The sequence below is a fragment of the Phocoena phocoena genome, chromosome 10 (assembly GCF_963924675.1).
Source record: "Phocoena phocoena chromosome 10, mPhoPho1.1, whole genome shotgun sequence".
In the NCBI taxonomy this organism is placed as follows: Eukaryota; Metazoa; Chordata; class Mammalia; order Artiodactyla; family Phocoenidae; genus Phocoena; species Phocoena phocoena.
The window spans coordinates 75408710-75425601 of record NC_089228.1 but is presented as its reverse complement, the minus strand read 5'-3'; positions in this window follow the sequence as shown (position 1 = coordinate 75425601).

Genomic DNA, 16892 nt, shown 5'->3' with positions numbered 1-16892 from the left:
AGTTGAAAGCACGCCTAACAGATACCTGTTTCAATAGCCTGGAACTCCAATATCAGAAAATCTAGGACAGAAATATTTTCGCCAAGGTCACAGCTTCTATATCAATCCAAGATTGGAAATTCTGTCTTTTTCCACATTGAATAACATCTTATAGCTCGTATACATGCGGCAAAATTGTGTGGACTTCACAATATGTTCCGTTTGTTCTTCTTCTTCTTAATTTAGTATATTTACTTTAAAATTATATTCCTGACAGTGAAAAGAGCTCCACACACTTAAGGCTTTAATATAATGTCAAAGAAGCAGTAAAGGAAAAAAAGGGAAGGTGGGAGCAGAAAAAAGGCAGAGCCTCTGAAAAAGACAACAAACAGAAAAGGAGATAAGTATGTAATGTCAGCCTTGAATTGCTGAAGTTTTTACAATGTTGACCTTAGACTTTGCCTACAGGAGTAAATTTATTATGAGACATGTTTTCCCTCATCCTGTCTCTTCCTAAGAATTCCCAAAAGTGGTATTTTAGGATCATAAGAGACATATATGTAGACATCAGATGCACGACATGCAAAGTAAGTTAAGGGCCCAGGAAGAACTTACTGATACAAAATCTTTGGTCTACACTCCTGCCTAGAAATGCCAAGACCTGGCTGAATGTACTGTCATGAGATTTCCTAAAGTACAGATAACACAGCCACGAGACTGACCGTAGAGGTGCAATGGCCACTCACCACCCATGACTATAGAGCACTTGACATGTGGCCGGTGCCATATGTTGAAATGGAAATATTTTGTCTATACTGGGATAAAAGAAAATATATCCTAAAATTAATTACACTTTTTCTTTTCATTTATAACATGGTCACTAGAATTTTTAAAATTATACATGTGGGGCTTCCCTGGTGGCGCAGTGGTTGAGAATCCGCCTGCCAATGCAGGGGACACAGGTTTGAGCCCTGGTCAGGGAAGATCCCACGTGCCACGGAGCAACTAAGCCCGTGAGCCACAACTACCGAGTCTGAGCTCTAGAGCCCGCGAGCCACAACTATTGAGCCCATGTGCCACAACGACTGAAGCCCACGTGCCTAGAGCCCATGCTCCGCAACAAGAGAAGCCACCGCAATGAGAAGCCCGCGCACCACAACGAAGAGTAGCCCCTGCTCACCGCAACTAGAGAAAGCCTGCGCACAGCAACAAAGACCCAACACAGTCAAAAATAAATAAATAAATAAATATATACACGTGGTTCTCACTATATTTTTATCAGAGAGTATCCCTCTAGAACATGATGGCTCTCGTTAGCCATGAGTTTGACCCAACTTCACTTACCGGATTGAAAGAAATGAGTCTAAACAGACTAATGACAGGATGTGGACATTTCCACGTGGAGGACAGAAAGTTTGAAAAGGATGGGTCTAAGCAGAAAGCGGGCGTGATCCTGACAAATGAAGAGCATGCTTATGGAGGTTCATGAGAGGCTGGGGGATGGAAGAAAAGGGAAAATCCTTAAGGAAGACAGTGGCTCCAAAATCGCGTTTAGGCCATGGTGCAATCTCACCTGGGGCCCATTCCATCGCCTCTGCTTCTTGTACTGTTTGTCCACCGCAGTCACCTTCTCAGGGACACTTGGTCTCCACGAGCTATTTCTCTTAGAGCCCCTTCCAGGTCTCCCAGTGTGATGAAGGATTTTGATGCCCTGGGGCCCCTACTATAGAATTCTAGTTGCAAGGTGGGTTTTTTTTGTTTGTTTGTTTTGTTTTTTTGCGGTACGCGGGTCTCTCACTGTTGTGGCCTCTCCCGTTGCGGAGCGCAGGCTCAGCGGCCATGGCTCACAGGCCCAGCCGCCCTGCGGCACGTGGGATCCTCCTGGACCGGGGCACGAACCCGCGTCCCCTGCATCGGCAGGCGGACTCTCAACCACTGCGCCACCAGGGAAGCCCCGTGCAAGGTGGCTTAATGCAACCAAAATGACAAATGTTTTTCTGCACCACAGAGACCTAATCAGTTAGCTCAAACATGGAACTCCTGAGCTAGCCTTGAAATGAGCTGCTAAGAGACTCTCATCCATCTTCTGTTTGAAGCCTTGCAGGTCTCCATCCCCTGTGATATATTGTCAGTTTCCACTAAAAGCCTGGAGTCCCATAGCACTTACTCTCTGAAGGACCTTGGCTGTTCTGGAGAAACCTATTAAATGAACAAGTCAGCAGAGCTTCAATAAACAATCAGATTAACAGCCCAGTGGGAGAGTGAAAATCCCACAAGTAATAGATTTAAAACCCCACTAAGTCCCAAGTTGTGGGTCAGCAGAGGAATTTGTCTCCAAATGTTTTTTGGGCAAAGAGCCATTACATTACCTGGTGGTCTCTGTGTGGGTTCCTTTTACATTTAGTCCTATTTGAGAGTATCAAAAAAGGCATTTTCCGGATGACAGGACTTTGTGTTTTATAATGCTCTGGGAGCCAAACCCAAAACATTCCACATTTTTAAAATTAATGAAGCAAAAAGAAAAATATGTGTACTTGGGGTTGGAGCTACTAGTCAGATTTGAAGGATGCTTTACTCCAGTGGATGCCTTAAGTATAGAGGTCCGCTGGCAAGGGCTTCTCCCTTTCTTTGAAGGAGAAGCCAAGCTATTCCAAGGCCTTCAAGTCTTCAGCCAGCTCAGCTAGCATGAAGGGGAGGCAAATAGTCACACAAACACTAAACCCTGAATGCAAGAAGAAAGATTCCCTCCACCTCAATGAAAAGTCAGTTGGTGAACAGCCACCAGGAAGGTCACATAGATGACTCCTGTATATGAATTAGAAATCTGGAATTGCAGGGAAGCCATCCATAGTGGTGCGGAAAGCTAAGAGCACACCTCCTTTGCCTGTGGACAGCCTCCAGGAAGATAGAACCAAGAGTCAGAGCATGGAATGCTGTGGCTGAGTGTTGCTAAGGAAACTCACCTACCTCAAGAAGGATTTCCCTGGCTGGGAGCTACTTGGGAAGGTCGGCCAAGCCATGGCGGGGTAAGAACTCACCCTGGGAAAAGTGGCCAGACACTGCCAAGGAAGAATGTGGGGATCCATTGACTCCCTTGGTAAGAAAGACAGTCAGTCATACCCCGATGCTGGTAAAGCCACTCATTTGAAGAGTGCAGTCAACTCTTGAATTCAGATACCAGTGCTGGGCCCTGGGATTTGGCCAGTACAGTTGCATCTCCCTCCTGCTGCCTGTGACGTGGTCACGGCATCACGTGGCAGGAGCCATTGCTTGCTCTTCCCCAAAGTGTTACACAGTAGTTTTTCCTCGCTGCCAGAGGTTCATAAAGGCCAACAATGCCAGATGCTTCTTTTCCAGAATCCTTGAAGCCAGAATTTATTTCACAGGGCTTAGGGGGAGTGTAGAGTGGGTTTTCAGAGGAAGGTTTCTTCTCCCTGTGAAAGAAGAAATGCCCCTTTCATTCCCCGTATTAGTTTCCAATGGATGCGATAACAAATGACCACAAACTTGGGGGCTTAAAACAAGAGAAATTCATTCTCTCATAACTTTGGGGGATAGAAGTTCAAAATCACATCACTGGGTCGAAAGCAAGGTGTTGACATAGCCACCTCCCTCCAGAGTTGCTAGGGGACCATCTGTTTCTTGCCTCTTTCAGCTTTGGAGACTGTTGGCATTCCTTGGTTTGGGGCCACATTGCTCCAATTTCTGCCTCTGTGTTCACTTTCCTTATTCTCCCTTGGAAATTTTCAAAACTTACAAATTTCAAGAAAATTCAACAACCTAATCCCAATTCCAAGCATTTGTTTTCCTTTCACATGTTCCCCCACCCGGTTTTTAAACACAATAGCGGTACCTGATAGTATATCATTGGCTCTAATTCCTTCCCCAAACACTAGACAGGATGGAAATTAACTGTTAAAAATTCATAAATTATTTATGTCTAGAAATCCTGTTTCAGCAGCTTCTCAATAACCAAGATAAGTAAACCCTTACATTCATGAGTCAGTGTGACTTAACTATTTATTCCAGAAAATTATTTCCCAGGAAAATAAGACTCTTTAATAATAATTGGACTGTGTAAGAAAATTCCTGCAAATACATCTGTCCAGTTTGCTGAAATGGAGAAGAAGTTCCCCTATCGAGACCATAGAGGGCGCACCTGGGCAACCCCCTCACTGATCGCACAGCAGTTCACTTTCTAGGTTCACTTCAAGACGCATGCTTGTTGCACCTACCAACCCAAAATATATGATGTCATAAATTTTGTCCAGTTCACAATCAGTCCTCTGCCTTGAAAGACCTGCCTTAAACCCCTTGGTACTCACCCCGCCCCAGCAACAAAATCCTGCAAATGACCTCTGGGGGCCTCCCCTCTGGGACATAAGACTCTGCCAAAGTGGAGTTCCCCTTCGCTGCAGTGGGTCCAATAAACTTGGCTTTGCTTGATCAGTAGATTTTTCCAGTGGTCGTTTGGGGAGTTGATGGCAAACCTCTACCAGTTCGCAAGTTAAATTTGTTTCCTTAAATAGTATTAAGTTCCAAATTCTGGTCTGGACCACGAGGAGGACAACTGTAGGTGAGGGTTTGTGAATGGCTGCTCTTACATGACATTTTCCCTTTCGGTTTCCCGGAGGCCACTCTGGGGGTTCCCGCTCCCACTATGCAGAAAGCAGTTATTCGGAAGGTAGAGAATTGGGAGCCTTGTTTATTTCGTACTCCCGGTGCCTGGCATAGTGTTTATTTTCCATTTGTCTCCCCAAATGCAACTAAAGCCCCAATTCTGAGAATAGCTCTTGAGAATGTAGCAGCCCTACATTCTAAAGCAAGGTACTAGGCACATTACTTACGGAGTTACAAAATAGCAGAACTAGGCTTGTAACCTCTACCCCGGCACCCACCCCCAGCCTATAAAAGGGAAGACTGCATGTCTGAGAGTGGGCTTGGGGAGCCCCGCCAGGTAGAGGGTTGCTGACCTTGTAATGACAGCTATTACATTTTCTGCCCTGTTCCACCTGATTTTTAAAATCTGTTTATATTGGGACCCGCAGTTGAAAATACTTTTTACATTGAGTCTCAGTACATGAATACGTGTGTGTGTGTGTGTATGTGTGTATGTGTGTGTGTATAAGCTGAAAGTTTTCATAAAATAATGGCTACCCTTGTTACATGTAGTGTACTCTGATACTCTGATATTTCTATTCCAATTCATTGTATTCTTTTTTTTTTTTTTTTTTTTGGCTGTCTGGCATGCGGGATCTTAGTTCCCTGACCAGGGATCTAACCTGTGCCACCTGCAGTGGAAGTGCAAAGTCTTAACCACTGGACCACCAGGGAAGTCCCCTTCATTATTTTTAAAATGTAGTTACCAACCCCTAAATGAATTTGACAACCAATGGACCACAAACCCCGGGTTAGGAAACTCTCTCAGAGATACACCTATAGAAATTGGAGAATCTAATGAAACAGCAGCCAGCCTCTTAATGCAGGCTAGGTGATGGGGATCTCAGCTTTAACTCTGCAATTTCAGTCCAGAAGAGTCATGGGGCCAAAGTGAGTCAGGCTGAATTGATTTCAGGGCTCGCTAATGAGTCACAATCCACGGAATGAAAGGCAATAACAAACCCAGCTTCATTCCTAGACTTCATTGGGGTTGCCGATTGCCAGATAGGGTCGGGAGAAATAAGAGCCAGTAAACCTTTCCCTGACATGGCCACTTAATCCTTGTGACACAGTTTTTCACAATGTTCCGCTCTTTCCTTTCTCCCGTAGATGGTGATTCTAAAATCCAGGGTGTACAAATAAAAAGAAAACGTGTTCTAGTGCTCCTGGTAACTGGAGGAGAAACGGTTCTCTGGATTCCCAGTTGAGGACAGTAATAGTGAATGTTCTACTGGGAAGAAAGAGTCTTTTTTTTTTTCTTAAATTGAAGTATAGTTGATTTACAACGTTGTGTTCATTTCTGGTGTACAGCAAAGTGATTCAGTTATATAACTAAAAAAAAATATATATATATAACATACATACACATATATATATATTTTTCAGATTCTTTTCCCTTACAGGTTATTACAAGATATTGAATATAGTTCCCTGTGCTAAATAGTAGGTCCTTGCTGTTTATTTTATATATAGTAGTGTGTATCTGTTAATCCCAAACTCCTAATTTATCCCTCCTCCCTTACCCTTTGGTAACCATAAATTTGCTTTCTATGTCTGTGGGTCTATTTCTGTTTTGTAAATAAATTATTTGTAGCATTTTTTATTCCCCATATAAGTGATATCATATTTGTCTTTGTCTGACTTACTTCACTTGGTATGATAATCTCTAGGTTCATTCATGTTGCTGCAAATGGCATTATTTCATTCTCTTTTATGACTGAGTAATATTCCATCATATCTATGTACCACAACTTCTTTATCCATTGAAAGGGTCTCTGCTTGGGGAGAAGTGTCTCCATCCCACAGCATGGCTAGATACTGTGTGACAGGCTTTGCCTGGGATATGCCTGTGTGTCAATGCAAGCACTTTTAACCATTATCTTCCAGAGAAGAAAGACCTTTCTCCTTATTTCCCATATTTCCTGAGAAACCACAATGTAGAAAGTTTTTTCACAATCCTAAAAGTCCTAACCATGAGAGAGGAGCAATATTGTAAATATTTCCTTCACCTTCCATCGAGAAAAACAGCAATATATGTAAAATCAGGAAAAATAATTTTCATAATTCCAGTTGTATACAAAGCTCTTTTCCCATCTCTTCAGAAACAAAGACCCCACTGGCCCATTTCCTAACATGCTCTAACTTCTCCCATTCAGATAGAATGTCACATTTAGAGTCAGACACTCACAGGGGTTGTTGAATCTCATTTTTAAAAAATCAAATAGATTCTGAGTCCAGGATGAGTGGCATAAGCCGGAAAGAAGGGACAGGATAAGAGAAATGTTCCTACGTATAGCAAAAATGACTTTGCCCGAGCAAGAACATTTAGTTCTGGAAATCAAGATAATGATGAAGTTACCCAGACATCATGGGCTGAAAAGAAAGAAAAACAAAACCCTGAAGGCACCTGTGCACACAGTTGGTTCAGAAACCACCTTGTGGTCCAAACCTTCCAGGCAAGGCCACTGGACCACCCCTTCCCGCTTCCCCACTGACCCTTTGTCACACACTTCAGGGTTGTTTCCTTTATTTCCTCAAGGCCACCAACCACATTTCCCTTAGCTTGGGGACTGCTGAGTGCTGGGGACAGGAGAGAACCCAGTGTGACTTTACCTGGATGAACACCCCCGAGAGTGGTTCTGTGTCTTCCCCAGCAGTGCTGATAGCGTCTGGGAGGGGGAGTGATGAATGCAAAGATAGAACGGCCCAAAAAAGGGACATAGAACCTCACAAAAGTCCTCAGACAGCTGGCTGAAAAACACTACCCAGTGGCCGCTTCAAGAACCCCAAGAGAGTGAAACTCCCCTGAGGCAGGGAAATCATTTTTGAAAACATAACTAATAGGTTCCTTTATTACTTAATCTTACGACAGCACTAGGAGAAAAAGATCATGGAATGTTTCTCGTCATACAGATAAAGAAACTAATGAGAGAAGTGGAGATTTACTTAATTTTCCTCATCTAGTAAGTGGCAGGACCAAGACTCAAGCCAGTTATAACGCCAAGGTTAATGTTCTTTCCTTGGGCTTGTCAGGGGCAGAAGGGGCATGTAGAGCCTTGGAGAAGAGCAATGACATAAAGTGTGAAACAAAGCACTGGGTGATAGGCCCGCCTTCAAGTCCTAGTTACAATCTCAGCATCCCATCCAGGGCTGAGATGCTGATATGAGAGAAAATATTTCACTTCTGGGAGAGGGGAAATTATATTAACCCTCTGTTGCATTTTATTAAACAACATTTACCTATAAAACTTCATTTGGAATGAAGTCATGTATTCAACAATTTGGGGATGAAGTGATTTAATCCTAAAGGCCTGTCATGTTTATTTTGAGAAAGAATTTGCCATCTATTTGGGTCCTCTCTCTCAGGTCATTTGACTTAATTTTAAGGAGATGCCTTAAAACAGAGAAACGGGCTTCCCTGGTGGCGCAGTGGTTGAGAGTCCGCCTGCCGATGCAGGGGACATGGGTTTGTGCTCCGGTCTGGGAAGGTCCCACATGCCGCGGAGCGGCTGGGCCCGTGAGCCATGGCCTCTGAGCCTGTGCGTCCGGAGCCTGTGCTCCGCAACGGGAGAGGCCACAACAGTGAGAGGCCCGCGTACCGCAAAAAAAAAAAAAGAGAAACATTCAGATGTACAACCTGTATCAGTTCTGAAGTTTTTCGAATGAAGAATGTTCTGAGTCCAGTAAAGTCTTGGATACTCTGTTTTGTACAGTTGGCCTGGCAGCCTCTCTTGGGTAGGGAACTTGTGTGTGGTTTACACAATGTCCTCCTTTGGAGCTGGGAAGATTTTAATCTACTGTTTCTTCATTACTCACTTTAGAAACATTGAGCTGAGCGCTGTGTGGTGCCTGGGTGTTGGGGACACACTGGTCTCTGCTCTCAAACAATCAGACAAATGGTGGAGGACCAAGCTATAAACAGGGCCTGACGATGTAAGGCAGTGGGTGGTTCAAGAACACATGTGCTGGAAAGCGACAGACCCTGGGTGGATCCCAGCTTCAGGGCTCCTATGACTTTGGGCAGGGTCTTAACTGGGCTGAGTTCATTTTCTCCTTTATAGAAGCAAGTAATAATAAGACCAACCACACAGTTTCCTTGTGAGGAAGAAACAAGCAAGTGCATGTGAAAAGCTAGGCATCACCTAGCACATAGTAATATCTCAATAAATATCAGCCTTGACAGAAGAGAATCAGGAAAGGCTTCCCAGTTCCCTGATGGTCTAATGTTAGGATTCCGGGCTTTCACTGTCATGGCCCGGGTTCAATCCGTGGTCCGGTTATTGGGGAATTGAGATCCTGCAAGCCATGCAGCATGGCAAAAAAAAAAGGAAAGCCTTCCCAGAAAATGCGACACCAGAGCAGGGAGAGGCAGAATAATGAGCAGAGCTTCTCAACCGGGGGCACATTTAGCAATGTCTGGAGACATCTTTGGTTGTCACAACTGGGGCAGTGGCGGGGTCGGGGGAGCAGTGAAAGCTACTGGCCTCTAGTGGGTAGAGGCCAGGGGTGCTGTTAACCTACAACGCACAGGATGGCCCCCAGCAAAGAACTGTCCAGTCCAAATGTCAATTGTGCTGGGGTTGAGAAACCCTGATTTAGAGCGTGGATTCTACAGCCGAAATGCCTGGGTTTTGTAAGGGAAGGAAGTCTTGTTTCCCTTCTCTCTTAGTTTCAATAACAGGAGACTGCCAATTAAGCTGACAAAAGGTCAACAGGAGGAAAAGGGTGATTCATATTGCACACAGGGGTCTAGAAATGAAGTAGTTGCTGCGTTACATGGTTACAGTGAAAGGCTTATATGTACACCTAACTTAGCAGAGGAAAGGGAGGGGGAGAAAGGCTTCTAGGGAAAGAACAAATAGGCATCTTTAGGAAGACAAATGGGTTTTTAGAAAAATAGGAGATAAAGTTTGTGATAATGTTTGTCTGCACAGGTATCAGTGGTCTTTTGTCTTCTTCAGGACCACAGATCTACCCCAAAGAGGGATCTATGGTAGGTTTACTTTTGAGAGTAGAAGTTGCCCCTTAGAGGGAATTTATGGCAGCCCTAATTTCTCAGAAGTCTCTGCTTTTGGTCAGATAAAGGCAGCTCTGAGAAGACTTGTTTCTGCATCTATTGAATTTCAAATATCTTCGGCTTAAAATAATCTTTATCCCAACTCTGAGGTTCCAGGTGAGACATGACAGTTTAAATTCTGGCTCTGTCACTTACCAGCTGTGTGACTTAGGGCAAGTTACTGAACCTTTCTGTGCTTCACTTAACTCATTTGTAAATGGAGAAATTAAGAAAACTTATTGGGTTTTTTTTTTTCAATTTATTTATTTCTTTATTTTTTGGCTGTGCTGGGTCTTCATTGCTGCGCGCCGGCTTTCTCTAGTTGCGGTGAGCGGGGGCTACTCTTCGTTGTGGTGCGCGGGCTTCTCATTGCAGTGGCTTCTCTTGTTGCGGAGCACGGGCTCTAGGTGCACAGGCTTCAGTAGTTGTGGCACGTGGGCTCAGTAGCTGTGGCTCGCGGGCTCTAGAGCGCAGGGTCAGTAGTTGTGGCGCACGGGCTTAGTTGCTCCACAGCATGTGGGACCGTCCTGGACCAGGGCTCGAACCCGTGTCCCCTGCATTGGCAGGCAGATTCTTAACCACTGCGCCACCAGGGAAGTCCACTTATTGAGTTATGGGTAAATAGCTGGAACATACTAAGTACGACATTTATACTTACATAAATTCCAATGTCCAAATCCTAACGGATATTTTCCCCAAAATCAGGAGTAACGACCTCTTTCTGTGCCTTATATAGCTTCCAGACAGATCACCCTCAGTCCTGTGGAGTTCTAGTGAGTCTTTCCTTTGGCCTCTATTATCTTTAGCCAAGTCTCAGCCTGGTTTACTTGGCTCTGTTAGTCGAGCATGATTTAAAACTCACATATAAGATGTGCAATGTACAAACATGGAGCATCCTGGGATGCCGCTGGAGAAAGGGCAAAGGGGGCAGGGAGGATGCAGAGCTGGGGGACCATTACTAGCATCTCTTCTGCAACTTCTGCTCTTATTATTTTATATTTACTCTCCATTTTCCCTTTCTGTTCAGGACTCATATCCCCAACACCTCTAAAACATTCCTCTGCGATTTTTCTTAAGAATTATCATGATAAGGCTTTATAGCTTCTTACTGTTCAAGGGCATTTTAGAATAATAGTCTGTGCTTGGATAGTTGAAGGATAGCTGTGCAGTCAGATTCTTGGATTTCTTTATGATTTCTCTCTTAGCAGAGCAAAAGGTCAGCTGGACCAGTGGTGTATTTATACAAGCACCTGCATGTGAGCCATTCGTAAAAGAAAAGGATTAGAATCAACAGCACCTATGGCAAGTGAGTTCAGAATGGAGCATATCTGAAACAGAATGATTCTTTTTTTTCTCTGAATATGTCTCGCCCACTTTTTTCTTCCATATTCCTTGTGACTATCAAAGGTCTGTCCTTCAGGCTGTATGCTTTCAGAGATTTCATCTGAGTCTTCTAAAAACTTTCTGAACCTAGGTAAGAATCCAGTGGTGGCCGTGAAATTTGAATTCACTCAGGGACACTGTCACCCCTCTTCCTCAGAGATGGTTTTCAGCCTCCTTCCGGATCATTTCACTGTATCATTTCTTGTTTGTTTCAGTCCTAAGACCAGAGAAACATTTTTCAAAGCATCAACACCACCTGAAAGGTCAACCAAATTCAGAAATTGTATTTAGGGTACTCACAATAGGATGAGGAGAAGAGACCAGCTCCACAATACATTTGAAATGCGGCACATCAAGTTGTTTGTTTACTTTCCTTAGACAGCCAATCCAAGACAGGGCATCAAGGTCATTAGCAAAAATACTTGCTCTCTCGCCTATAGCACCTTCCAAAAATTTGACATCGATGAACCCAGTTCCTTATAAAAAAAGGCTCTGACAGGGACTAGATTGCTTTTTCTATCTACTCTTCTTATGAAATAAGTTGTGGAATTGGAATTGGTTATTGAGGCAGATTTATAGACTTTTGTGATTCACCTTCAATCAGAGCTGATTTTACAAAATAGAGTTTAAAATATCTCATCATAAAACAGCTTCCTGTGCAAATATGTTCCATGAGTCTAAAAATGGGACTGCTTGGCAGGATGAGAAGAACAAGGATATATGTTGCCAGGGCAAACTTCAACCTGAGAGAATAATTCCTTGTTTTCCTTTATAAATAAACACTCAGGGGCTCTTAGTAAGTAGTCCTGGGCTCATTTGTTTTTTGTTTCTGCTGCTGCTTTTTCTTTTTCCTGCCTTCTCCGTCTCCTTCTCCCCCTTCTTTACAAAGACCTTAAAAAGACTGACATTTCTCTTGCTTCCTTGTTTCCTATTTGAGATTCTGTCCCCGAGGTTATTGGGTTTTCATAAGGTTACTAGTGTTGGGTCTCAGTAAAACTACATGGTTAATATCAAAATTTAAATTTTCTGTGACCCGTTAAAATAAAAGAACACGGATAATTATGTTTAAAAAAAGGGAGGGGGCTTCCCTGGTGGCGCAGTGGTTGAGAGTCCGTCTGCCGATGCAGGGGACACGGGTTCGTGCCCCCGTCAGAGAGAAGCCCGCGTACCGCAAAAAAAAAAAAAAAAAAAGGGAGGTCAGGAATAATTTTATTAGTGGCCCAAATCCCTAGAACAGAGGTTGCAATCAAATCCAGCACGCAGCCTGTTTTTCTACAGTCTTAGAATATTTTTACATTTTGAAAAAATTGCAAAAAAACAAAACAAAAAACTCCCGAAAAACCCAAACAGAAAAAAAATGCAGCAGACATCTTACATGGCTCTCAAAGCTTTACTATTTGCTCTTTGGTTTTTTACAGAAAATGCTTGCTGAGTCCTGCTCCACTGCGTCCTTTTTCTCCTGGCCTGATAGCTCACTAATCTAGTCATCTTCAGATTGTCCAGCTGAGCTTACATTTTCTATTTGGTCTATCTTTTTGGTCTAAAAACACTTGTAATATTATTCCTTGGATTTATTTTTTGTGGTGACTAATTTTCTGATGTCAGTCATGCATTCATATTTATTGTTACTAAAACATTCCAGCCACTGAGATACTACTTGGGGTAAACTAATCTGTGATTACCAATAAAACCCAAAGTCCAGTGGCTTAAAGATATATTTCAAACAAATATTAGACTCATTTAAGCTTCCTTTTAAAAATCGCTCTGATAGTAAATATGCATCTTTGTTATTTCATAACTTAAAAGTCTTCTATGGTTTCCCTTTCCCTACAGGACAGAGTACAAACTACTTAGCCTGGATGGCTTTAGGGCTTCCCACAACTGTCTTTCTAATCTCCCCTCCCACTAGTTCCCCATAGGGACCCTACACAGGATCAGCTGGACTATTCATTCATTATCAACTAAACATAAGTTGTTCTTTGCTCTATTCATTCTGTTGAACACGCTAATCTGGTATCTTAGAAAAACACTCCAGATATTTCCACTAAAAATAAAATGAGTTGATAGAAAAGCTGTTATGAATACATGGTGGCTAAAAGTGGCAAACCATTCTTATACAAGTCTTGTTTAACATGAGGAACAGTTTCATCCTCAAATGTTAAAGGACAGTGAATTCAGAGCATTGAACAAGACTAATGTGTCTGGTCTGGTGCTGTGGCTGAAGCCCAGTCCTTGTTCTCAGAAGACATCAAAGTTTAGAACCCAAACTTACCTCTGGATCTCTCAACACTCTTCTCCTCCTCATTCACTCATACATTCATTCAGTAAGCTTTTATTGCAGTGACCAGGAACACACAAGTCATCAGGCCCCGTCTCAGCTACCTGGAACATTAACCAACAATTACAAATGCAATGGCTGAGGAACGCAGGGCCCTCTGGGGTACGTGGGGGCACATAACCAGGCAGGGCTGCAAAAGGGTGGGTGTCCTGGAGGAAGGTACTTATGACCTTGGTCTTTAAAAGTTTAGGGGAGGTAGCCAGGCAAAGAGTAGACAGAGAAGTGTCCAGACTAGATTTCTCACCTCAGCTGTTTCATCTGTAGCTGTGAATATTATTGCTTTTTGGAAGTACCATGCTTGTCCAAGAATGGGGGGAAATGTTGTAGAAGGGGTTGGTTCTTTTTTCTCGATTTTCCTTTTACTAGATTGCATGGCTTGACAACAGAAAATGTATCTTGCTCTTTGGCATATTTAATCTTTTGCCATAAGTGATAAGTCCAAGTTAAATATGTACCAGTGGGACTATGAGATTCCTACATTCATCCCCGTGGTATTGCTAAGTTGAGAACTGATCATTTCAAGAAAGAAAGAAAAAAAATTAACTATAAATAGATGTAAAGGAAATGCCAAAGTAGTGACTTAAAAGGCAAGCCAATGAACTACTTTGCAAATTATCTTTGTGTAAAAAATTAATTATCATTGTGCTATTAGGATCTTAGGATATATTGGAGACAGTATAGAATTAAGAGTGTATACTTTAGAGCCAAACTTCTTAGGGTCAAATCTCAGCTCTGACAGCACCTAGCTATGTGAACTAGGTAAATTGTTTAATCTCTCTGGACCAGGGTCCTCATATATAAAATGAGGAATAATAATAGTACCCACCTCACTGGGCCATTGTGAGAACTAAAGAAATTAATAGAGGGAAACAGCTTAAATAAGTGCTTGATACCGACTTTGTATCATGACTAAATCAATGAACAGGTTTCTGCAGCAGGATTTTATCAAATTCCACGGCAAATTACGTTTTCAGGTCCTAAAATACCACCGTGTGGAGGAATGGGGATGGAATGAGGTGAGTGAAGTACAATCAGGTCCCTCTGGGGGGTTATCCAGGGCCCCTTGGTGAGTTTACGCTGCAGTTGTAGTTTTTTTTAGACCATGCCTGCTCACGAGCTGTCCAAGATATAGCAGGGGAGATATAGTAGCAGTCCACTTTCCCCACATCATGTTCAATTCAAGTACCCACAGTCATCGCTGCCAGTCTCTTCATTCACTCCTGCCAGATGATACCCATGGGGTTTCCTACACTTTATTGAGCCAGTGAGTGCACTGGCTAACTCAGCCCTTTTTATGTGTGAGCATTACTTACCTCCTGACTTCGTGCCTCTCTTTCTCCAGGGACAGATCCCTTCCCTTTCTAACTCTGATGCAATGAACATCAGATAATAAGTCTAACGTATGGCCCCTCGAATTCCTCCGTTAAATTACAAACAGATGGATAGAAGATGTGAGACTCCTGACATAAAGTTGGTCCTGCTTGTTTTTTCTGCCCATTCTTATATCGAGGAAGATAATTCATGATCTGAGTATAAACAGCGCTCCCAATATAGTCACGCAGCCATGATCTAGAAGGCCAGAGGGCTCGTAACATCATTTATGAAAAAAATAGGAATTTCTCTGGCCAGCTGTGGGATGCAAAACACATCACTGGCTATTCTACCCAATAATGCTAAGATCCCACAGAGGAAATTAAATGTCATGAGATGCCCTTAATCATGAGAGTTGGCAAAATTGTTCTTCAAAGAGTACAGGGCAACATAAAGAGCATCACAGGACAGTCAGGTGACAGAGAGAGACGGGCGCACAAAAGGCATGGTGCTGTGTGGAGGGGAGCTTATCCCGTCTACGTTTCTTGAGTTGTGCGGCCAGACTGATAATAAAATTGACATGAGACAAATTAACAGGAGAAAAAGATACTAATTTTAATTCATGCGCACAAGGGTGACCAGTCTATTTACTCGCCTTTCAAAAGAAAGCGCCCATCCTACTGACCCATTCCTCTAAGGGCCTTTCCGTCCTACAAACTGTGCTCCTCTGAGTGAGTCAGACTTATCACACACGTGTGCAAGCCAATGGCTAACAGAGGTAGATCGGCATCACGCCTGCAAGAAAAGCCTTAACACAAAGAGATGACTTTCCAACTATAAAATTGTAGCCATTGGGGAACGTGGCAGGGAGAACACTCCCATGGTTTTCCCTACTCTTCCATGCCAAGAAAGCATGAAGCCGTAAAAGCAATTGCTACCTGCTTTGTCTATTCATAAACTGTAATACTGACAAAAGAACCCAGGGCACACTCAAACTACATAATAGTTGCAAAGGATGTTTATATGTGCATTTTAAATATAAATACCTAGAGTGTCTTTTTGGTCTGAAAGGGGGACCATATGTTTAGGCCCTCCCACGCTGAGTAAATTTGCCGAATTACAATTCCCATGATAAGCCAATGCTTTTCAAAATAAATGTTTTCACCCCGTACACCACAAACACGCATGCAGCTTTGTATTTGGCTTCTTCTGAGAACTTCTTGTTTCAAGATAGACCTCAAACCAGATACCAGAAGACAACGGTCACCCCTGCCTACATCAGCACATCCTAAACTGGTCTGGTGATTCAACAAATGACATTCAGTTCTAGCCTAGAAAATAATCCTTTCTTTCCTGTATGGTTTCCAGACTTCGTTTCATACAGTGAAAGAACATGAAAAAGCAGCAGAGCAGGGCCCCCAAGGAGTCCCTAGACTTGCAAGTTCAAGTTCTTATATGCTGCGGACTGAGCTGATCGACTCACTGCTACACACAGAAACGTGACCACTAAAAGTCAATCTCCACTAGGCCTAATTCATGAACTTTGTGGGGGAAGACCACAAAGCAGGGCTTATTTTTTGTTGCTCTTGTTTATTGAGGTATAATTTACATGGAGTAAAATTCAATATTTTCAGGTATATGGTTCTCTGGATTTCGACAAACTTAGACAGTCATGTAACCACCATCACAATCAAAAGCCCCTCACATCAGAAAGTTCCCTTGTGGCCCTTTGTAGCCAATCCCCTCCCTTCGCGATCGGCCCTCGGAAAACACCAATCTAATTTCTGTCCCTATTGTTTTGCCTTCTCTAGAAGGTCATGTAAATGGAGTCCTACAGTACATAGCCATTTGTATCTGCATTCTTTCATTTAGCAAAACGTTTTTGAGACTCATCCAGGTTGTTGCATGTATCAGTACTTCATTCCTTCTTATTGATGAATAGTCTTCCATTTATGGATATACCAGAATTTTGTGTATCTATGCACTGTTGAGGACCTTTGGGCTGTTTCTAGCTTTTAATAATGAATAAAGCTATTAAACTTTGCTTATAACTTTTTGAGTGGATATCTTAATTTCTCTTGGAGTGGGACTCCTCGGTTATATAAGTGCACAGTTAACTTTATATGAAACTTTTCCAGAATGGCTGTACCGTTCCCACCAGCAATA